Genomic DNA, 17431 nt, shown 5'->3' with positions numbered 1-17431 from the left:
GTCTGTTTTGTGAGTGTGAGGCAGTCTGCTAATATCGATCCTGTTCTCAGTCTAACATAAGTTTTTCTGTTAGAGCCAAAAATGTCCTGTCCACAGAACTTTCTTCCAGTCACTCCCTTTCCAATTCTTTTTGCCTTTTACCTAAACAAAAGGAACATGCATGTGTCTCAAAATAAATAAAAGACTAGGACTTTCCAAAGCTTTTGACAGGCACTGAACTGCTACTTTTCCCTATGAGTAAATGTTATTTTTGTAGAGTAAAGGAATTTGATGTTTGCATTCAGTGATGAGTTTTGGGTGCAGAGTGTGAGCAACTTTACAGAAATAACTAGATTAGGGATATAAATTGTAAATTAAAAAAGTGAATTAGTCCCCATAAGCTTATTCCTAATGAGCAGAGGTGATGGTGGTAAGAAAATAAAACTCTCTGAGACAATCTGAGAATGAATCCTTGAGGGAAACCAGGCACACAAGGAAACCCCTTCTCATCTAGGTGACAATGAAAATACATTTATTATAGTTTAATCATTGCTGAGGTTATTAACTGTGCACTGATAGACACCTGAGTGCAAAACTATTGTTTTATTGACAATTGACTATTGTCAATTGTAGTTTTTAGCCATTTTCTTCTCCAGCTGGGCTCATGCGAGAAACAGGTGTGGAAACATACAACATTCTTTTATAACCACTTTATGTTTGTAAAGCTGTTTTGAGACAATGTCCATTATTGAAAGTGCTCTACAAATAAGAATCAATTAAAGTGATTTGAATTGGAAACATTTAATTTGTTCTCAGTAGCACGTTGTACCTGTTAGTACTAATACTGATTGTCTGTTCATGGTGTCCCATGCTCAGTGTTACCACCGGCCTTGCAAAACTGCATAAATAAGGTTCTGTATAAGTACAAATCGAATGACTCATTCATTTACATTACATTTACGAGATTTGGCAGACACGGTCTTTCAGAGCAGCTTACAATTATCTCATTTTCACAGCTGAGCTGTTGAGGTTTTAAGGGATTTGCTCAAGGGCCCAGCAGTGGCAGCTTGGTAGATTTGAACTAAAGAGCTTCCGTTGAGAAGCCAAACTTCTTAACTACTGAGCTTTGACTTTCAGTATCCCTTCATTTACAATAGCTCATGCAATACATAAAAATTAATTCCAAATTCACCAAATCTCCCAGCATTCCTGCAACTTCTGGAATGTGTCCTGGAAGTCCTCTTTTGGAAGAGTGTCGAGCACCTTCAGATATTCGCACTGGATCTCCGCATTGGTTTCAAAACAGTGACCTTTGAGCTGGATCTTCATCTCAGGGTAGAGCACAAAGACTGCAGGAGCCATGGGAGTAGGGTGAGTGCAGAAGTGAGATTGTGTCGTTTTCGGTGAGAGTTAGGTAACAGGGTGCATGTAGTCAGAATTGCAGATGCAGTAACGCACGTGGACATGATAGCACCAGTTGCACAGCTCCCTATGTACACCGCACAATGTCTTTTGGTCAGTGCTCCCTAGGACTGTGCGTGTAGCCTTGTGCTGCCATCTGTTGGCATATTACAAAACTAGTCTCAAAACCTTTTTATACTGCCTTGTATGGTAATGCATTGCCAGTCTATGACTGGTGCATTAACCTAGGTCAGGTGTCCCAGCATTGCATTCACAAATGATAAGGAAATGAGTAAGAACATCACCAAGTACAAGACACCTCCCCCACTGTCTGTGAGGAATCAACCACTGGCTAAAGATCTGAATGTGTTTTAATGCCCCCACCCCTTTTGATTTGCACTTCACACATTCACCTACCCCCCTGCAGCCCCCCTTCCTGCCTCCCTCTCCATTCAACCTGTGCTTAAGGTATGTGTAAAGGATATGAAACAGGTCTTCTGAAGACAGACAACTAGGAAAGCTTAAAGCCCAGGTTGTGTTTCACCTGCCTGTCTGTGCTGACTAACTGGCCACCATCTTCACACAGATCTTCAACAGATCACTGGAGCTGTGTTTGTTTCCCTGCTGCTTCAAATTCTCCACTATCATTCCGGTCCCTAAAATCACTGGACTTAATGATTACAAACCTGTCACTCTCATATTTGTGCTATAAAGTCATTTGACTGGGATTGCATTATATTCTTCAACATCTTGATAGACCTGGGACCTACTCTAGGTTTTTATTTGTAGACTTCAGTTTGGGCTTTAATGCCATCACTCTTGACCTTTTTTCAGCCAAACTGACCCAGCTCTCTGTGCCTACCCCAATCTGTCAGTGGATCACTAGCTTCCTGACAGATAGGCAGCAGATAGTGAGGCTGGGCAAATTCACATCCAGGACTCTCACTATCAGCACTGGTGCTTCTCAGGGTTGCGTTCTCTTTTTTCTGGTGCAATTACAACAATCTGGAGCTCAACACTATCAAAACAGTGAAGATGATTGTGGACTTCAGTAGAAAACCCCCAGCACTCCCCCCACTCACCATCATGAACAGCACTGTAACAACAGTGGAGTCATTCCAATTTCTGGGTACCACCATTTCTCAGGACCTGAAGTGGGACAATCAAATTGACTCCATTGCTAAAAAAGGCCCAGCAGAGGTTGTATTTTCTTCACCAACTGAGGAAATTCAACCTGTCACAGAAGCGGCTGAAACAGTTCTACTTGACCAGGAGTCTGTCCTGTGTACATCCATAACTGTCTGATTTGCTTCAGCTACCAAATCAGACATCCAGAGCCTACAGCGGACAGTCAGGACTGCTGAGAGAATCATTGGTGTCCCTCCTGCCCAACCTCCAAAATCTTCACCCCTCCAGAGTGTGTAAAAGGGCTAAAAAATCACTCTGGACCCTACAAACCCAGCACACTCTCTTTAAACAATTGACTTCTCCACCAGAACAGCTAGGCACAAAATACGTTTTTTCCCCACAGCCTATACAAATTTAAATATTCATAACTACACATTGTCCATCATAACTGACAGATTTATACGTAGAATCCGAATGGTACATTTGTAAACTGCACACTTGTAAATAACATCTGTACATTCATTTAAACAGTACTTTTATATATTCTGTATATATTGAATTGTTATTGTTAAATAATCTACTGTGCAATTCCATATATCTTATGTTGAACTATGTCTGTACTTTCTCCTGCACTGGAAGCTCCAGTCAAGTTCCTTGTGTGTGTAAACATACTTGATAATAAAGCTACTTCTGATTCTGATTCTGATTTGAAAAGAAACCCAGCTGGTATAACTGATTTGTCAATTTATTGGAGTATTGTGGCTCTGGCCACCAGAGGTGGGAAGTAACGAAGTACAAATACTTCGTTACTGTACTTAAGTAGATTTTGTTGGTATCAGTACTTTACCCCACTATTTATTTTTCAGACAACTTTTTACTTTTACTCATTAAATTTTTACACAAATATCTGTACCTTCTAATTCTTACATTTTCAAAACAGTTACTTTAGTTTTAATCCATTGATTTGGTGAAATATTTTTTTTTTATTTTCACTGAGTGCCAATTTCAGCCGAACTGAAATTTACATGTGTGTATGTATGTATATTTATATTTGGCTGTCAAAATGAAAATTATTTTCAAACAGTAAACTTTTTTTTTATTTATGCGCCAAGTCTCAAATCAAACACCAAAATCCTCCATGATTCACACAATTAAACCTCTAGGTGGCGTTTTGTGGGGTTTTCCCTCATAATGGCGACACAAACTTAAATTACTGTCTTTATTGATCGTACAGATAAAAACAATACATCATTCAAATCTGTAAAATGTCTATGATTTTCTATATATAAGCTTCCTAACTTGACTTGAAAAGGTGCAGTCTCCCTGGTAATACCTCATTAACTGTCCATGTGGAAACATAGCAAAGGCTCTTAATTATGTCCATCTCTGCACTGATATAGCCTTTATATTTAATCACTGTACATATGCTTACATATCAAGTCAAGTCAAGTCAAGTTTATTTCTATAGCGCTTTTCACAACAGACATTGTCTCAAAGCAGCTTTACAGAAATCAACAGTCAAGGTGAATGGTGTGCATTTATCCCTGATGAGCAGCCGTGACGACTGTGGCAAGAAAAAACTCCCTTAGATGTAATGAGTAAGAAACCTTGAGAGGAACCAGACTCAAAAGGGGAACCCATCCTCATTTGGGTGACATCAAGAGTTTGATCATAAATCTTTCAACAATACTAAACACTGGAGAGTGAGAACTAACATGAGTACTGGAGTATAAGATTATAAGTAATGTTCTTTCTACAGTCTTATACAGTCTATATGGTTAGTAGCTCCTAGTTTTATGAGCTCAACCTTTGTGATCATCACAGATACAGCATCAGCTTCTCCACGCCAGAGCCTTTAAACACTCCAGGAGGTCCAATGTCAAAACCACACATGTACGGGATCCAATTGGCACTGGTACGTCCCTAGATGGTTCGGGATGTTTGCGAGTTTGGCATCTACTTCTTCAAAGGTCCATAATCTTCATGAGGTGGGACATGACTGGAGCTAGACAACCTCAGGATGCCTCGGGATGGGGAGAGAAAGAGAAGCAGTGGAGAGGAATTAGCGTAGCTGCTGTTCATGATATTAACAGCACAAGTTGATAATGTGCATATGATCAGGTGTTCTGGAGCACAAGGTTATGATGTGAGACGTATGTTATGTGTAGGCTTTGCTAAAAAGATATGTTTTTAATCTGCACTTAAACTGGGAGAGTGTATCTGAGCCCCGAACACTGTCAGGAAGACTATTCCAGAGTGTAGGAGCTAAATGTGAAAATAATCTACCGCCTTTAGTGGACTTTGCTATTCTAGGAACTACTAGAAGCCCAGAGTTTAGTGTGACGGATTGTAGCATGTTAAAAGACTGTAGAGATACATGGGAGCCAAACCATTTAGTGCTTTATAAGTACATATATATCACATGCTGTAAATATGATACATGTTTAACACCTCCAAGCTGCCAGATTTGGGCACCTGAGCAAGCCCTTCACTCACTACTGCTCATTTAGTAAATGAGATCATTAAAAGTCACTCGGGATAAATACTTCCAACAGGAAGTGGCTATATCTCGCTATCTTTGTCTCGCCATTTTCTCTGTCTAATTGTCTCTGTGTCTCTTTTAGTAAATGTCTCTGTCTCACTGTATATGTCTCTCTCTTGCTGTCTCTCAAATTTGTTTCTCACTCTTTCTAAAGCTGTGTCTGTGTCTCTTTGTCTTTGTCTCTGTCTTTCCTGCTTATTTACATGTCTCACAAAGTTTTGAGTTTTGAAGTAATGCCATTAGTGATCTATGATGAAAGACTTCCCTGGTTCGATTCTTACCTCTAGTTTCATATTAAACATTATAAGAAGTTTTTAAAAACAGAACAATGAAAGGTCATTAAAATTGGTTGCTGGCAAATCATGGTATATCAGTGGTGCAGATGTTGGAGATGTGGTTCTTGTACCTGAGTCACTTCTCATAGACTTCGAGTAACTGAGAGAATGAACAGGAAGAAGTTTTGACCCTCTACCATCATGATCTAATCCAATAAGCAAAGCCTTGTTTGCCACCCCTATGGTAGTGTAGTGGTTAGTGATACGGTCTCTGCTAGCTGACTCACCCGGTTCGATTCCTACCGCTTAGCTTTCCTTTAAATTGTTTAAAAAGTTTTAATAAAGAACTATAAAAGGTCCTAAAAATCATGTTCTTGCAGGAGATCCTGTGGCTCAATTGGAAGAGCTTTGCCTCTGGGTTGAGAGGTTGCTGGTTCAAACCCCGGCCAGGGCTCGAAGTTAAGAGTGTGGAAGGTGTCAGGAATGGCTGCGTTAAAGGTTGGCTGTGGACGGTTTCGGAGGGTGTATCCTGAAGCAGGGGGGCAATATCCGGGCATCTGCCCCCCCCAGTGTCTGAGAAGCTGAAAAGGTGGGGTTATGAAGCAAAAACGTCCAAAAAAGTATCGACTTAGTTTTGCATATATAGGGAAAAATTCTGCCAAAAACCTATCACCCTCACTTTTTCTGAGGTTATGAAGCAGCAGCTCTTGACAGCCTTTGTTCACAGTCAACCACCTTATTGCTCACCACAGACTACTTTCCACACAGCTTACCCAGTGTGGGGGGAAGCCAGATTCGAACCAGCAACCTCTGAGCTCAGAGGCAAGGCTTTTATCACAAAGCCATCAAGTCCCACAACACAACTTCTTTTTTTGGGGGGTTTATCCTTCGTTTCATGCTTCAAAACAAAAAATTCAGACCAGACAGAAACACAGAAAGCAGGATTCGAACCCTGAACCCCAACCCCCACCAACAGCGAAATACCAGTCTTAACCCACTGAACCATCGGGAAGGATAGGCTGTGATGATTGTTTAGAGCAGGTCTATCTTTCTTTTTAACCCATCAAAACAAGAACATGAAGATGTAGGAATCAGGAATTTAACCTACCTCATGACTAGCAGACAGAAAGCCAGGTTTAAACCCTGACCACCAACATTAGCAAAGTACCAGGCTTAACCCACTAAGCCATCAGAAAAAAACAGGATAGGAAGTTTGATTAGAGCAGGTCTTTCTTTCTTTTCAAACCATCAACACAAGAATTTAACGCTAAAGAAATATGTAGGAAGCGAATACAGATGTAAGTAGCACAAGTTGAACCCACATTGTAAATGGCAGGAAGAAAGCAGGATTCAAACCCTGATCCTCACCATCAAGTCAAGTCAAGCCAAGAGGCTTTTATTGTCATTTCTACTATACACAGTGTTACACATTACACAGTAAAAACGAGACAACGTTCCTCCGGAACCCTGGTGCTACACTAAACAACAACAAGCTACATAAAGTGCATCGAGTGCAACCTAGTGCAAACAGTGCAGACAAAAAACAGTACAGACAGACAGTGCAGATAGAAAACACAAGACAACACAAGACAAGACACAAAACCTGAGATAGTGCCAACTAGTAAACCTACTCTGAATATACAGTACTGTATGAGGAAACTGTAAAAACTATACCCGGGAGTGAATATAAACAGACACAATGTAGTGCAAAAAACAGCAGCAGTCAAGAGGTGCAAAAGACAGCATGTAAACAGTATAGTATAATAACAGTATAGTGTAATAAGAAACAGTAAAGGTGCAAAAAACAGCATATAAACGGTATAATAGAGTCAAAAATGCAAAAAACAGCATGTAAACAGTGTAGTACGGTAGAGTATAAATAATAATAAATAAATGATGGTGGAATGGGCTGAGATGAGTAATGAGTGTGTGTCGAGTGTTAAGTCTAGGACTTCAGCGAGGCACCAGCCTAAACCCACTGAACCATGGAAGAGATCAGACTGGGAAGCATGTTTAGATGAGGCACAAGCCTTAAACCACTTAGCGACCACTGCTGAAAAGCATGTGTGCTTTTTGGAGGGTTCATAATTTGTTTCATGGCAGCGTAGTAAGAAAGAAGGCATGTAGGACTGGCTTTGAAACCTTATCACCAGCGTGGACTATATTAAGGACCATGTTCAGGCACAAGCCTTAACCCACTGAGCTACCACAGAAGTGCCTTTTTTTTGGTGGAGTTATCTTTCATTAAAGACCAGGAAATCAAGAAATTAATCCAACACAGAAAGGACAGAATTAAAATGTTTTCACAGGGGACAAGGTCCAGAAGTTTTATTTACCAACACAGCAACCAGCTCGACCAGGAATCAAACTCTCAAACTCATCCTCATGGGGACCGTGACATTAACCCACTAGTCTGTCTGTCTGTCTGGCTGTTTATCTATCTATCTATCTATCTATCTATCTATCTATCTATCTATCTATCTATCTATCTATCTATCTATCTATCTATCTATCTATCTATCTATCTATCTATCCAGTTAACAGCTAAAACAGGTAGAAGTAATAACTACTTTTTACTTAAGTACATGTCAGAGCCAAGACTTCTTTACTTTCACTTGAGTAAAAAAGTACAATCAGTACTTCAACTTTTACCCGAGTATTTTAAAACATGAGTATCTGTACTTCTACTTAAGTAAAGGATGTGTGTACTTTTGCCACCTCTGCTGGCCACCATACTGAGAGAAATACTTGGTCCTTCTATCACTACCTATATAAAAGTTTTCCTAAATCAGCAGAGAATCATGCTTGATTATTGACTATTATCACTGTATGTAGAAAGTAAAGAAAAAAATAAATAAATGTAAATATATTCCCTAGGCTAATGACAATTTTCAAAAGATAAATCTTTCATATAGCTTATAATCTTGGATAAGAAAAACAACTGCTATTTTTTTTAAATAGGACACATGCAATTCCTATTTCTAATGTGTTCGAAGATCAGGATAAGGGAAATTTAGTATTTAATAGTGCGTGCATGTATAGGCACCAGTGATGGTGGTGATGGGAAACATTAATTAGGTGTACAGGGGATAAAAACAAAATTTAAATGCTAATTTGCAAACATTTATTAAGTTGCAACCTGGTCGGGGTGAACCCTAGCAGTAAGCAGAGCACAAATAGGACATTCACCTCATCCATATTATGTGCAATTACATAAAATCCATGCATTTATAGTAGCTTTAAAAATGACTGAAAACCTTCCAAACCCACAGCATAACAAATGGAACAGCATCCAGTCTATGCTACAAATATGTATACCACTAACAGTTGAAAAAGTGGATACAAATGGGTGTGTTCTGGGACAATTTAACATTCTACAGCAGAAACAAATCTTGCTTCTTATATTTGCCCTGTATCCCTTTGGTTTAGGGGTTAAAAAATATCACATGTACGTACGTATTCACAGCAATGCTCAATACTTTGTTAATGCACCTTTTGCACCAATTACAGCCTCAAGTCTTTTTGAGTATGATGCTACAAGCTTAGCACATCTATTTTGGGGAAGTAACATAACAAAATAAGAGAAAAGTGAAGCGCTGTGAATACTTTCTGCATGCACTGTATGCATTTTATGACACATATGCTAGAATACAATGATCAAGAAATTCTTTCATTCAGCCATCACATTAATGAGTTCTTTAAGATTTATGGTAGTTTTGAAATGCCAGTTCCCATACTGGCATGCTTTTGGGAAGCGAGAGGAAACTGTGGAACCTAAATGAAAGCCCCAGAGACAGTAAAAGCATGTAAAACATAGACAGTAAACCCATGATCACAATTAAGCCAGGCACCCTCAAGCTGTGAGACAGCAGTAACAAAATCATACGAAAACAAATGATATCGCAAATTCGTTAACAATAATCCTAATGATGCTTTTGCCCAAATTTGGACACTTTCCAGCCAGCTTCATTTCACTCTGGAGACATTTTCCAAATAAGCTGAGCATTTCTTGGTTTCTCCTTATTAGTATTTAATGAAAATATTTATTAGAAAAGACAATTTGATGTCTAACTTATTTTATTCAGGGGTGTTAACATCATTTATATTTCAGTCATAAGAACATATGAAAATATTTTAAAGTCAATGAAAGAGATATTTTCAAATGTCCTGTGTCCTGGCATTTGATAGGGAATGTTGCAGATTTCAAATTCCCTAATATAAATAATAATCTGCCTTATTAGGTTATAATGTATCATTACAGAGCAAAATTATATGGACACTATATGGCAAACACTACATGGACAAAGCTATTGTGCCACGACTTTTTCAGATACCTGTGGTTCTTCCTTAAACTGTTACCTCAACGTTGGAGGCACACAATTGTATAGGACATCTTTCCAAGCAGAAGAATAAAAATTTCCCTTTACTTCAACTAGGTGAGCCAAATGTTTTCCAATGTGGTAATGTTCTTGTGCACAACGCCAGCTCTATGAACAGATGATTTACATGGGTTGGAGTGGAAGATCTTAAGTGGCCTGCTCTGACCTCAACCCTATTGAACATCATTGGGATGTATTGGAACTCGGAGTATGAAGTTCAAAAAGCACAATATCATATTATAGTAAGTTTTCCCACAAACTTTCATCCATACAGTTTAATAAATTAACTTCAATATGATGAAATATCCTGTCCTAATGTGACACATACTATTTCTCTGGGAAAGCTTTTCTTTCACTCTCACACACTTATACTTTGGATCCCTACTACAAATCCCTACTTTGGAAATATCATGTTTTTGATTTAGCATTGAAAGCAGGAAGCACCAAGGGGAAAGCTTTCAGCAATAGTAATAAAGCAACCTCAGCAGCAAAATAAAGTACAGTCTACTGGCAATAAGGGAAGTGGTAGCTCAGTAGTTAAGGCTTTGAGTTGCTCATCAGAAGGTTAGCGGTTCAAGCCCTAGAATTACCATGCTGTCACTCTTGGGCCCTTAACCCCGCTGTGCTCCTGTATCATGGTTGACCCTGCATTCTTACCCCAGCTTCCTAACATCTCTGTGGTGTGTGCTGTAATGTATATTTGATCATTTTCCTCCGTATTTAAATGAATGCAAAATTGCAACAGTGACCATGTAACTTGTCACTGTGACCGTGCTTTGTGGGGTTATGTTATAAAGGATAAAAAAACGACAAACAGATTTTCCTCTTCACACAATAATAATCACTTGATCACAAATGTGAAATTTACACTTATGTGCTTCTTTTATGCATTTCAACTGTTATGCTTCAAATGTAAAAATTTACAAGAATCTTTCATGGGAATAGACACATCCATACTGGACATTTGAAGAGTAAATATTCGATGTGTCAGTGTCCATGATAGTGTTTGGTTCCTGTTGTTGGCTGACAGAAGTTGAACCCAATGTAGTTTTTTGCTTTTGTAGCACTAATGTTTTGTAGCACTAATGTTTTGTGCATTTTGAGATGCCTTTTTGTTCACCATGGTTGTAGTTACTATTCTTCATAGCAGCTTCAGCCAATTCGCCCATTTTTTATATTAATTTCATTGCACAATTTTTGTCCAGCACAATTATGCGTAAAAGGTCCAAATACTATGGTGCATAAATAGATAGATAGATAGATAGATAGATAGATAGATAGATAGATAGATAGATAGATAGATAGATAGATAGATAGATAGATAGATAGATAGATAGATAGATGATAGATAGATAAATAGACTTTATTTTCCATATGAAACATTACATACATTACTCACAATTTTTCACCTGAATTGATGTTTGAAATGTGCAGTGTCTGGGCACAGGGTGACAAAAAAATGCAGGAATTATGTGCTGCTGTTTTGTTACTGACACAATACATATTTCTTTGTTTACTAGTGGTTAAACAGTTCCAGGCCACATGTAATAATAATTACATAATGCAAGAACATGAAGAAACCTGTCAACTTCCTTAGGGAAAAGGGAACATACAGTAATGTAAATTGAAATGAAAATTTTCATCCAAAATTTCCAGGTCATGCACAGATAAGGCAGTCAACAACGATATCCAAAAATCATTACGGGTTCAAGGTCGAGGTCACAGACAGCGATTTTTCTCACAATATCCACATCTAAGCAAGTCAATCTAAAATAAGAGAAATCAAAAAAATAAGCTAGTTTCTACAGGAAATAAAATGCACTTATGTAGCATTATGATAGACATGACAGAACAATGCATGTTTTTTCCATGTGATCCAACATGATGACCACATTTACGTGTAAAAAACGTATAATCCTACATGAAATGTGTATGATGTTTCCATAAGCGAAAGGAGAATGCAATTTTTTGAGAGAGATCTGAATGTGTAACTTGCAATGATGACCTATAGGATATTCAGCACAAACACTCATTCCATGCTGGTATGAATAACAAACAGAATATCTATGAATGAGAGAGATTAAGAGGAAAAGGAGGATAGGCACAGGCTGTATACCCTGTGGTTGGCATGGTAACTGCTGTGCCTTTGCTACTTGTCATTTGTCCATATGGATATTCGCTGTCTTTTAGAAACCGATTCTAACCTTTTTGCTTTACAAAAGAAACAAAAACATTCGTTCATGTTCTATCAATGCCTAGAGAGAGAATGAGAGAGCATCAGCCCCTGTCTGTTGTCTCATACTTCTTATTTTCCCAAGGGTCTCGCTTTATCTATCTTTCTGCATTGGAATTTGGCATTCTCCAGCTAATCTTGGGCAGAGATTTTTTTATAACCTTTGACATTTTTTAATTAAGGCTGTCTGGTGGCTCTGAACTTTAATATCATGTCTATGTTTCTTATGCCACCAATCCACCTCTGTCCCCCAACCTTTGTCTCTGTTCTTTGTCCAAGAAGTGTAGTCCGTCCTCATCATCAGGACCATTACCAGGACTATTGTTCCTTAAATGCCAGAAAATCATTTTACATTTTCATTGTAAATGAGCTTCATGCCTAATACTAATTGACTCCAGCTGCTGTTTGTCATTTGTCAGAAGAAAAGGTTGTCCATTCATACATCATAGTCTGAGGAGCTTGACAATCTATGAGATTCATAGAATATAGCAACAGCTCCTCCTCTGCTACAGATTCACTTTGATCAACTCTTCCTAGAGCATCTAAATAGATACGAATCCCTGAGCACAGATTATATATGTGATAATTATATATCACATTTCGAAAGATTATATTTTGGAAACATCTGGAGATGCCCTAAGAGGAGCCACACCAGGAAACGTGGGAAGGCAAATGAAAATAAATAAATGAAGAATTAAAGAATTCAACCAAAATCTGAACTTAATTTCATTTGGAAAAAGGCAACACACAGATATTATTATAACCTTGTTTTGACTTCAGTCTAAATTTGTTCATGTAAATTAACATACTGTAATGTTGCAACACTGGACCATTTTCTTACTAACTTGTATATTTTACTCACATTAGCCTTGGAAATTGGCCTAGGGATTATAGATATAATAAGATATGTTTGTAATTTTGTCTCTGTTTAACCTGGTTTATAATAAATAAATGTGGGACAATTTCAATCTCATATGGAATAGTGTGCTGTGCCGCATTGTGTTGTATTGACCGTATGGGAAAAACATCTTTGTGGCTTTTAACTCTAGAGTTGTTGTTTTTTTACTGGTATGAAAGCAATTAGTGACCACAGAAACTGCTGCAGACACATGGTGGGCTGACTATATTACATTACCAAGTTTTTTTTTTACTCTTTTAGCTTGTCTCAGCTTTTCTGCTTTCAGGACACTGTAGATTCATATTCAGTTTCAGGGCTGATTGTCCTGGCTTTTACTTTGTGTGTGTGTGTGTGTGTGTGTGTGTGTGTGTGTGTGTGTGTGTGTGTGTGTGTGTGTGTGTGTGTTTAAAACTCCAAAATACAAAACACTAATGTATTTTGATACAAAATATGACACCATTTTCATCATCCCTATCAAATACAAATGACAAAATTGCTATTTTATATTTGAAAAACGTGTATCATAAATACTGCCCATTCCTTGGATCCTCTGTAGTATATCTTACATCAGATGCATCTGTGTTTATCCTGTTTTCTACACTTACACTGTAAATTAAAAAAACATTTTCAGGGTCAATGTTTTGAGGTTCAGAACAATGTGAGTGTGAGCTGGATTAATAACCAAAGCGAAAGTATGGTGCAGGTTGATTGGATTGTAATGTGCAATAAAGTCAGGACATGCATGTAGGACAATATGGGGACGGGATAAAAAACAAGAATTATACACTGTAAATCACTTGCATATCGATTTCCGAACAATCAAAAGTGATCAGTATTTTATGACTGAATTATGAGAAGAAGGCACACTAGACAAGTTTTTCCAATTTCATTGGCAACTTGGTCTCTTTTCTTTATGCCTACCTGGCTGCATTACCCATAATGCCATTTAGTGTCCAGATAATATTGACTCTAGTGGGAAATCTTGCTGTAACTCAGAACAAATGCGTTATACAGCTACATTGCATTCTGGGACTATAAGTCCAATGTTTACTATCTCTCCTCTTTCTTTTAATGGTGTTTAATTATTGATATGACATTGAACATCCAAAATTCTGTTCACTGATAAAAGAAGCCCTTGCCTTTCTAGTTTTAGGAGCTAACAGTAAACTCTAACCGGTATCAATTTAGTTCGATGGCTTGATTTTTCGTTTGTTTATTGTCATTATAACTGTGCTAGCAATGTCCTGCTGTTATGTTAATGCACCAGACCACTGCTAACTTTTCAGAAGGAAAAAAACACAAATACATCCCCACTGAGCAATTCAGCCAGTAACAGGACTATTTTTAGAGCAAGACAAGATTAATAATAAAGCTTCAAACAAGATTAAGTCAAGAGGCTATAATCACATTTGACTAATGGCATAGGCTACAATCTAGTGAATATTTGGGCGACCCCATAACAGGTGTTTGAAAGCCACTCATGTTTCAGGAATTGTTTAATAAAACCAGTGTGCACCATCTCCAACCAGAAAAAGACACGTATTGTACCTCTTCAACCTGAAACTTAAACTCGTCAACTTGGGCTTAGTAGCTCAACTTCCTTCCCCAAATCAACATGGCTACTTACACTACTGATAAATGGGTTTATAGCAGAATTGACCTTATATAAATTAACATACAGACATGATACTTGGTTAAATTTATAACAATGACCACACAGATTGTGGTTTTAAATGAGGTCATTTTTAACATTAGAGCTATTACTAACAGTAATAATTGATGTTAACTGGCTGGTTTGTTGCTAATGCTACTTGCTATTGTTGCTTATTGTTAGCTAAAGTTTAAGATGTTGGATTTCTAATCAAAAGGTTCTTAACCCTCAACTGCTCAGTTGATATAGTCTCAAAATCCATAAACATAAATGTACTACAATTTCATTCCAAAATGTTGTATAAATATTCAAAATTCACTACATTAAAAGAGTACCAACAGCCACTCAGGCAAGAAACAATAAAACTGCAGTTGAAGTTGTTTTTTATGAGTCGTATATACTGTAACAGTGCAACTAAAAGTCAAAATGTCATTAAGTCATCAATTTTTTTGTCCTTCTCCAAAAAGTCCAATGTGTTGAGGTAAACAGCAACATCATTACAATTTGCAAATGACCACTTCTAAAAAGAAGGCACGCCTCTATTCTGTGGTGCACAGCATTAGGCAAAAATACATCAAAATGTATTTTAAAATAAAATACCATATACCTTATCTTTAAGTGTATCAAAATTAACTACAAAATGCAGCAGCCACACCATGTATCAAAATAAACTACTGTATTTTTTTATTTTAAAAACACAAAAAAATACTTTTACAAGGAAGCATGAAATTTCTTTGCAAACCTTCCATCAATTGGCCTGTTTAATCTGTTCCTTCACCATTACACTGACTCGGTTGATTAAGTAAACAATGTTTGATTGCAACAGCTTTTCTTAGGTCGAGTCATGTAATAAACCTGACATATGCAACGAGTTAACAGATTAAATATTCACATACATATCACTGTTATCTCCCAGATGAAGGTTAGTTTGAAAGTAGCCAACACTTTAATGTTTAACATTTTGCAAATGACGCATAATTGAATCCTAATTTAGTTACTTGGTGTTTGGTAACAAAGGGCTACTTTGCATCAGCAACACTGAGTCAATGACAAAAAAGTCATTCATAAAAAGACACTGATGGCACCTGTATCCATAGCAACTATTTTTTTAACTAATTAATCAATTGATTGTTAATTATTAATATAATCTATTACGTGTCAGTCGGTCATTCACGCAGTGGCATGCAAAATCATGATCCTACTAAACAGCTACTTCAATTAGGATATAATATTCAACAAACAAATATTTATTCATCAATCACTGGACACCTATCAATGTTCTGCTCTGATCTCAGCAAGTCTATGCAAACTACGAAATAGGCACCAATCAGAGGCCGTATTTCTATGATGTCATCATGTAGACTACTTACAAAGTGTTTTAAAACTACAAAAAATACAAAACACTAAAGTATTTTAATACAAAATAGGAAGCTATTTTTATCAACCCTATCAAATACAAATTACAAAATCCGATTTTATATCAAAAAGTATCATAAATACTGCCCATCCCTTGTAGTGCGTACACTTTACATCTTCTGTAGTATATCTTACAGCAGACGCAGCTGTGTTTATCATATTTTCTACATTTACACTTTGTTTAACTTTTATCATGAGTGAATATATATTAATTCACTTAATTGAATCTAATGCAGTTCTCTGTTCTGACCACTAGGTGCTAGAATAACTATATCTACTCGTATGTTCTCTTCTAGCAACAGATATTTCACATCAAAGATATTTTTAGGGTTTTTATTTTTGTTCTGTTTTTATTATATTTTATATATTTATATATTTTTTTCATAATTGATTTTTCAAGGTTGACAGACAGAACAATGTGAGTGTGGGCTAGATTAATAACTAAAGCAAAAGTATATTGCAAGTGGATTGCATTGTACGCATGCGCAATGAATAGGAAAATGCATGTAGGACAATATGGGGAAGGGATAAAAACAAGTAAAAGATAGTGAAGATATTGGAGTGAAGGAAAATTTCAGATGGATGTTACAGGTTGTTTGGCATTTATAGCATTAGACATTTTTTGCAAGATTTTTCGAATTTTTTTTATCATAATTGCATACATTATTATGCAATATAGCAATAGGTGCAATAGATGATTGCAAATTTTATATATATATATATATATATATATATATATATATATATATATATATATATATATATGTATATAACTTTTTTATTTATTTATTTTTATTTTAATAACATTTTTAATTATTATTATTTATAATTTTTTTATTGCTTGTTGATTTCACTGTAATATTCGTCCAATGGGAAGCTGAAGGGGGCGTAACAGAGGCGGGGACAGAAGTTAAGGGAAAGAGGGAGAAAGAGAGAGAGAGAGGGAGAGACTGATTGAGTCGAGAGCGCAGGAGATATTTCTGACAGCTCAAGGAAAGGCACCGGTTTTGACAAAAAAAAGGAATAATATTGTAATATTTTTTTTGTATATATAATTATGCAATGACACGCCTTGTAGTACATGCGTGCCATGTAGTTCTCAGCATCACTATATTCCTCAGCATCACTCCTACTTGATGTTTGTTGAAATGGTTTCTTTATTATTATTATAATTATAATAATAATAATAATAATGTTCTCCCCTACAACCTGTTTGGAATAAAGGAAATCAAGATGCAGGTAGCGCACTAAAACGAGCATCCTCTCATCGCGAAGGGATTACATCACCTTTAGGTGAACAGATATATTTTAAAGGAGGAGGAAGAAGAGAGGAAGCCAGAAGCCGCCGAAGTCTGTCGGCAAGGAACCTGGGGAGCGCGACGATGGCATGGTCCGTGACAACATGAAAAAGAAAAAGTGCGAAAGACCATTCTGAACGGGGGAGACCGAGACCGACGGAGGAGAGGTGAGTGATTCCGCCGGAGAATGAGAAACCGAGCAGATGAGGACAAATCTAATGATTGCATACA

General features: G+C 37.1%; 1 protein-coding gene across 1 annotated transcript in view; it reads left to right on the top strand.

Annotated features, from left to right (window-relative positions):
• The first annotated feature begins 16859 nt into the window (after positions 1-16859).
• kcnn3 (potassium intermediate/small conductance calcium-activated channel, subfamily N, member 3) overlaps positions 16860-17431 on the top strand; it is a 98579-nt gene continuing 98007 nt past the window's right edge. The window contains exon 1 of the mRNA XM_046846894.1: positions 16860-17367. The gene's annotated coding sequence lies outside the window, so the exon portion shown is untranslated. The remainder of the gene's footprint in view (positions 17368-17431) is intronic.

Source organism: Silurus meridionalis, chromosome 4 (genome assembly GCF_014805685.1).
Source record: "Silurus meridionalis isolate SWU-2019-XX chromosome 4, ASM1480568v1, whole genome shotgun sequence".
Classification (NCBI taxonomy): Eukaryota; Metazoa; Chordata; class Actinopteri; order Siluriformes; family Siluridae; genus Silurus; species Silurus meridionalis.
Note: the sequence above shows the minus strand (reverse complement) of the source record. Positions and strands in the feature narration are given on the sequence as shown.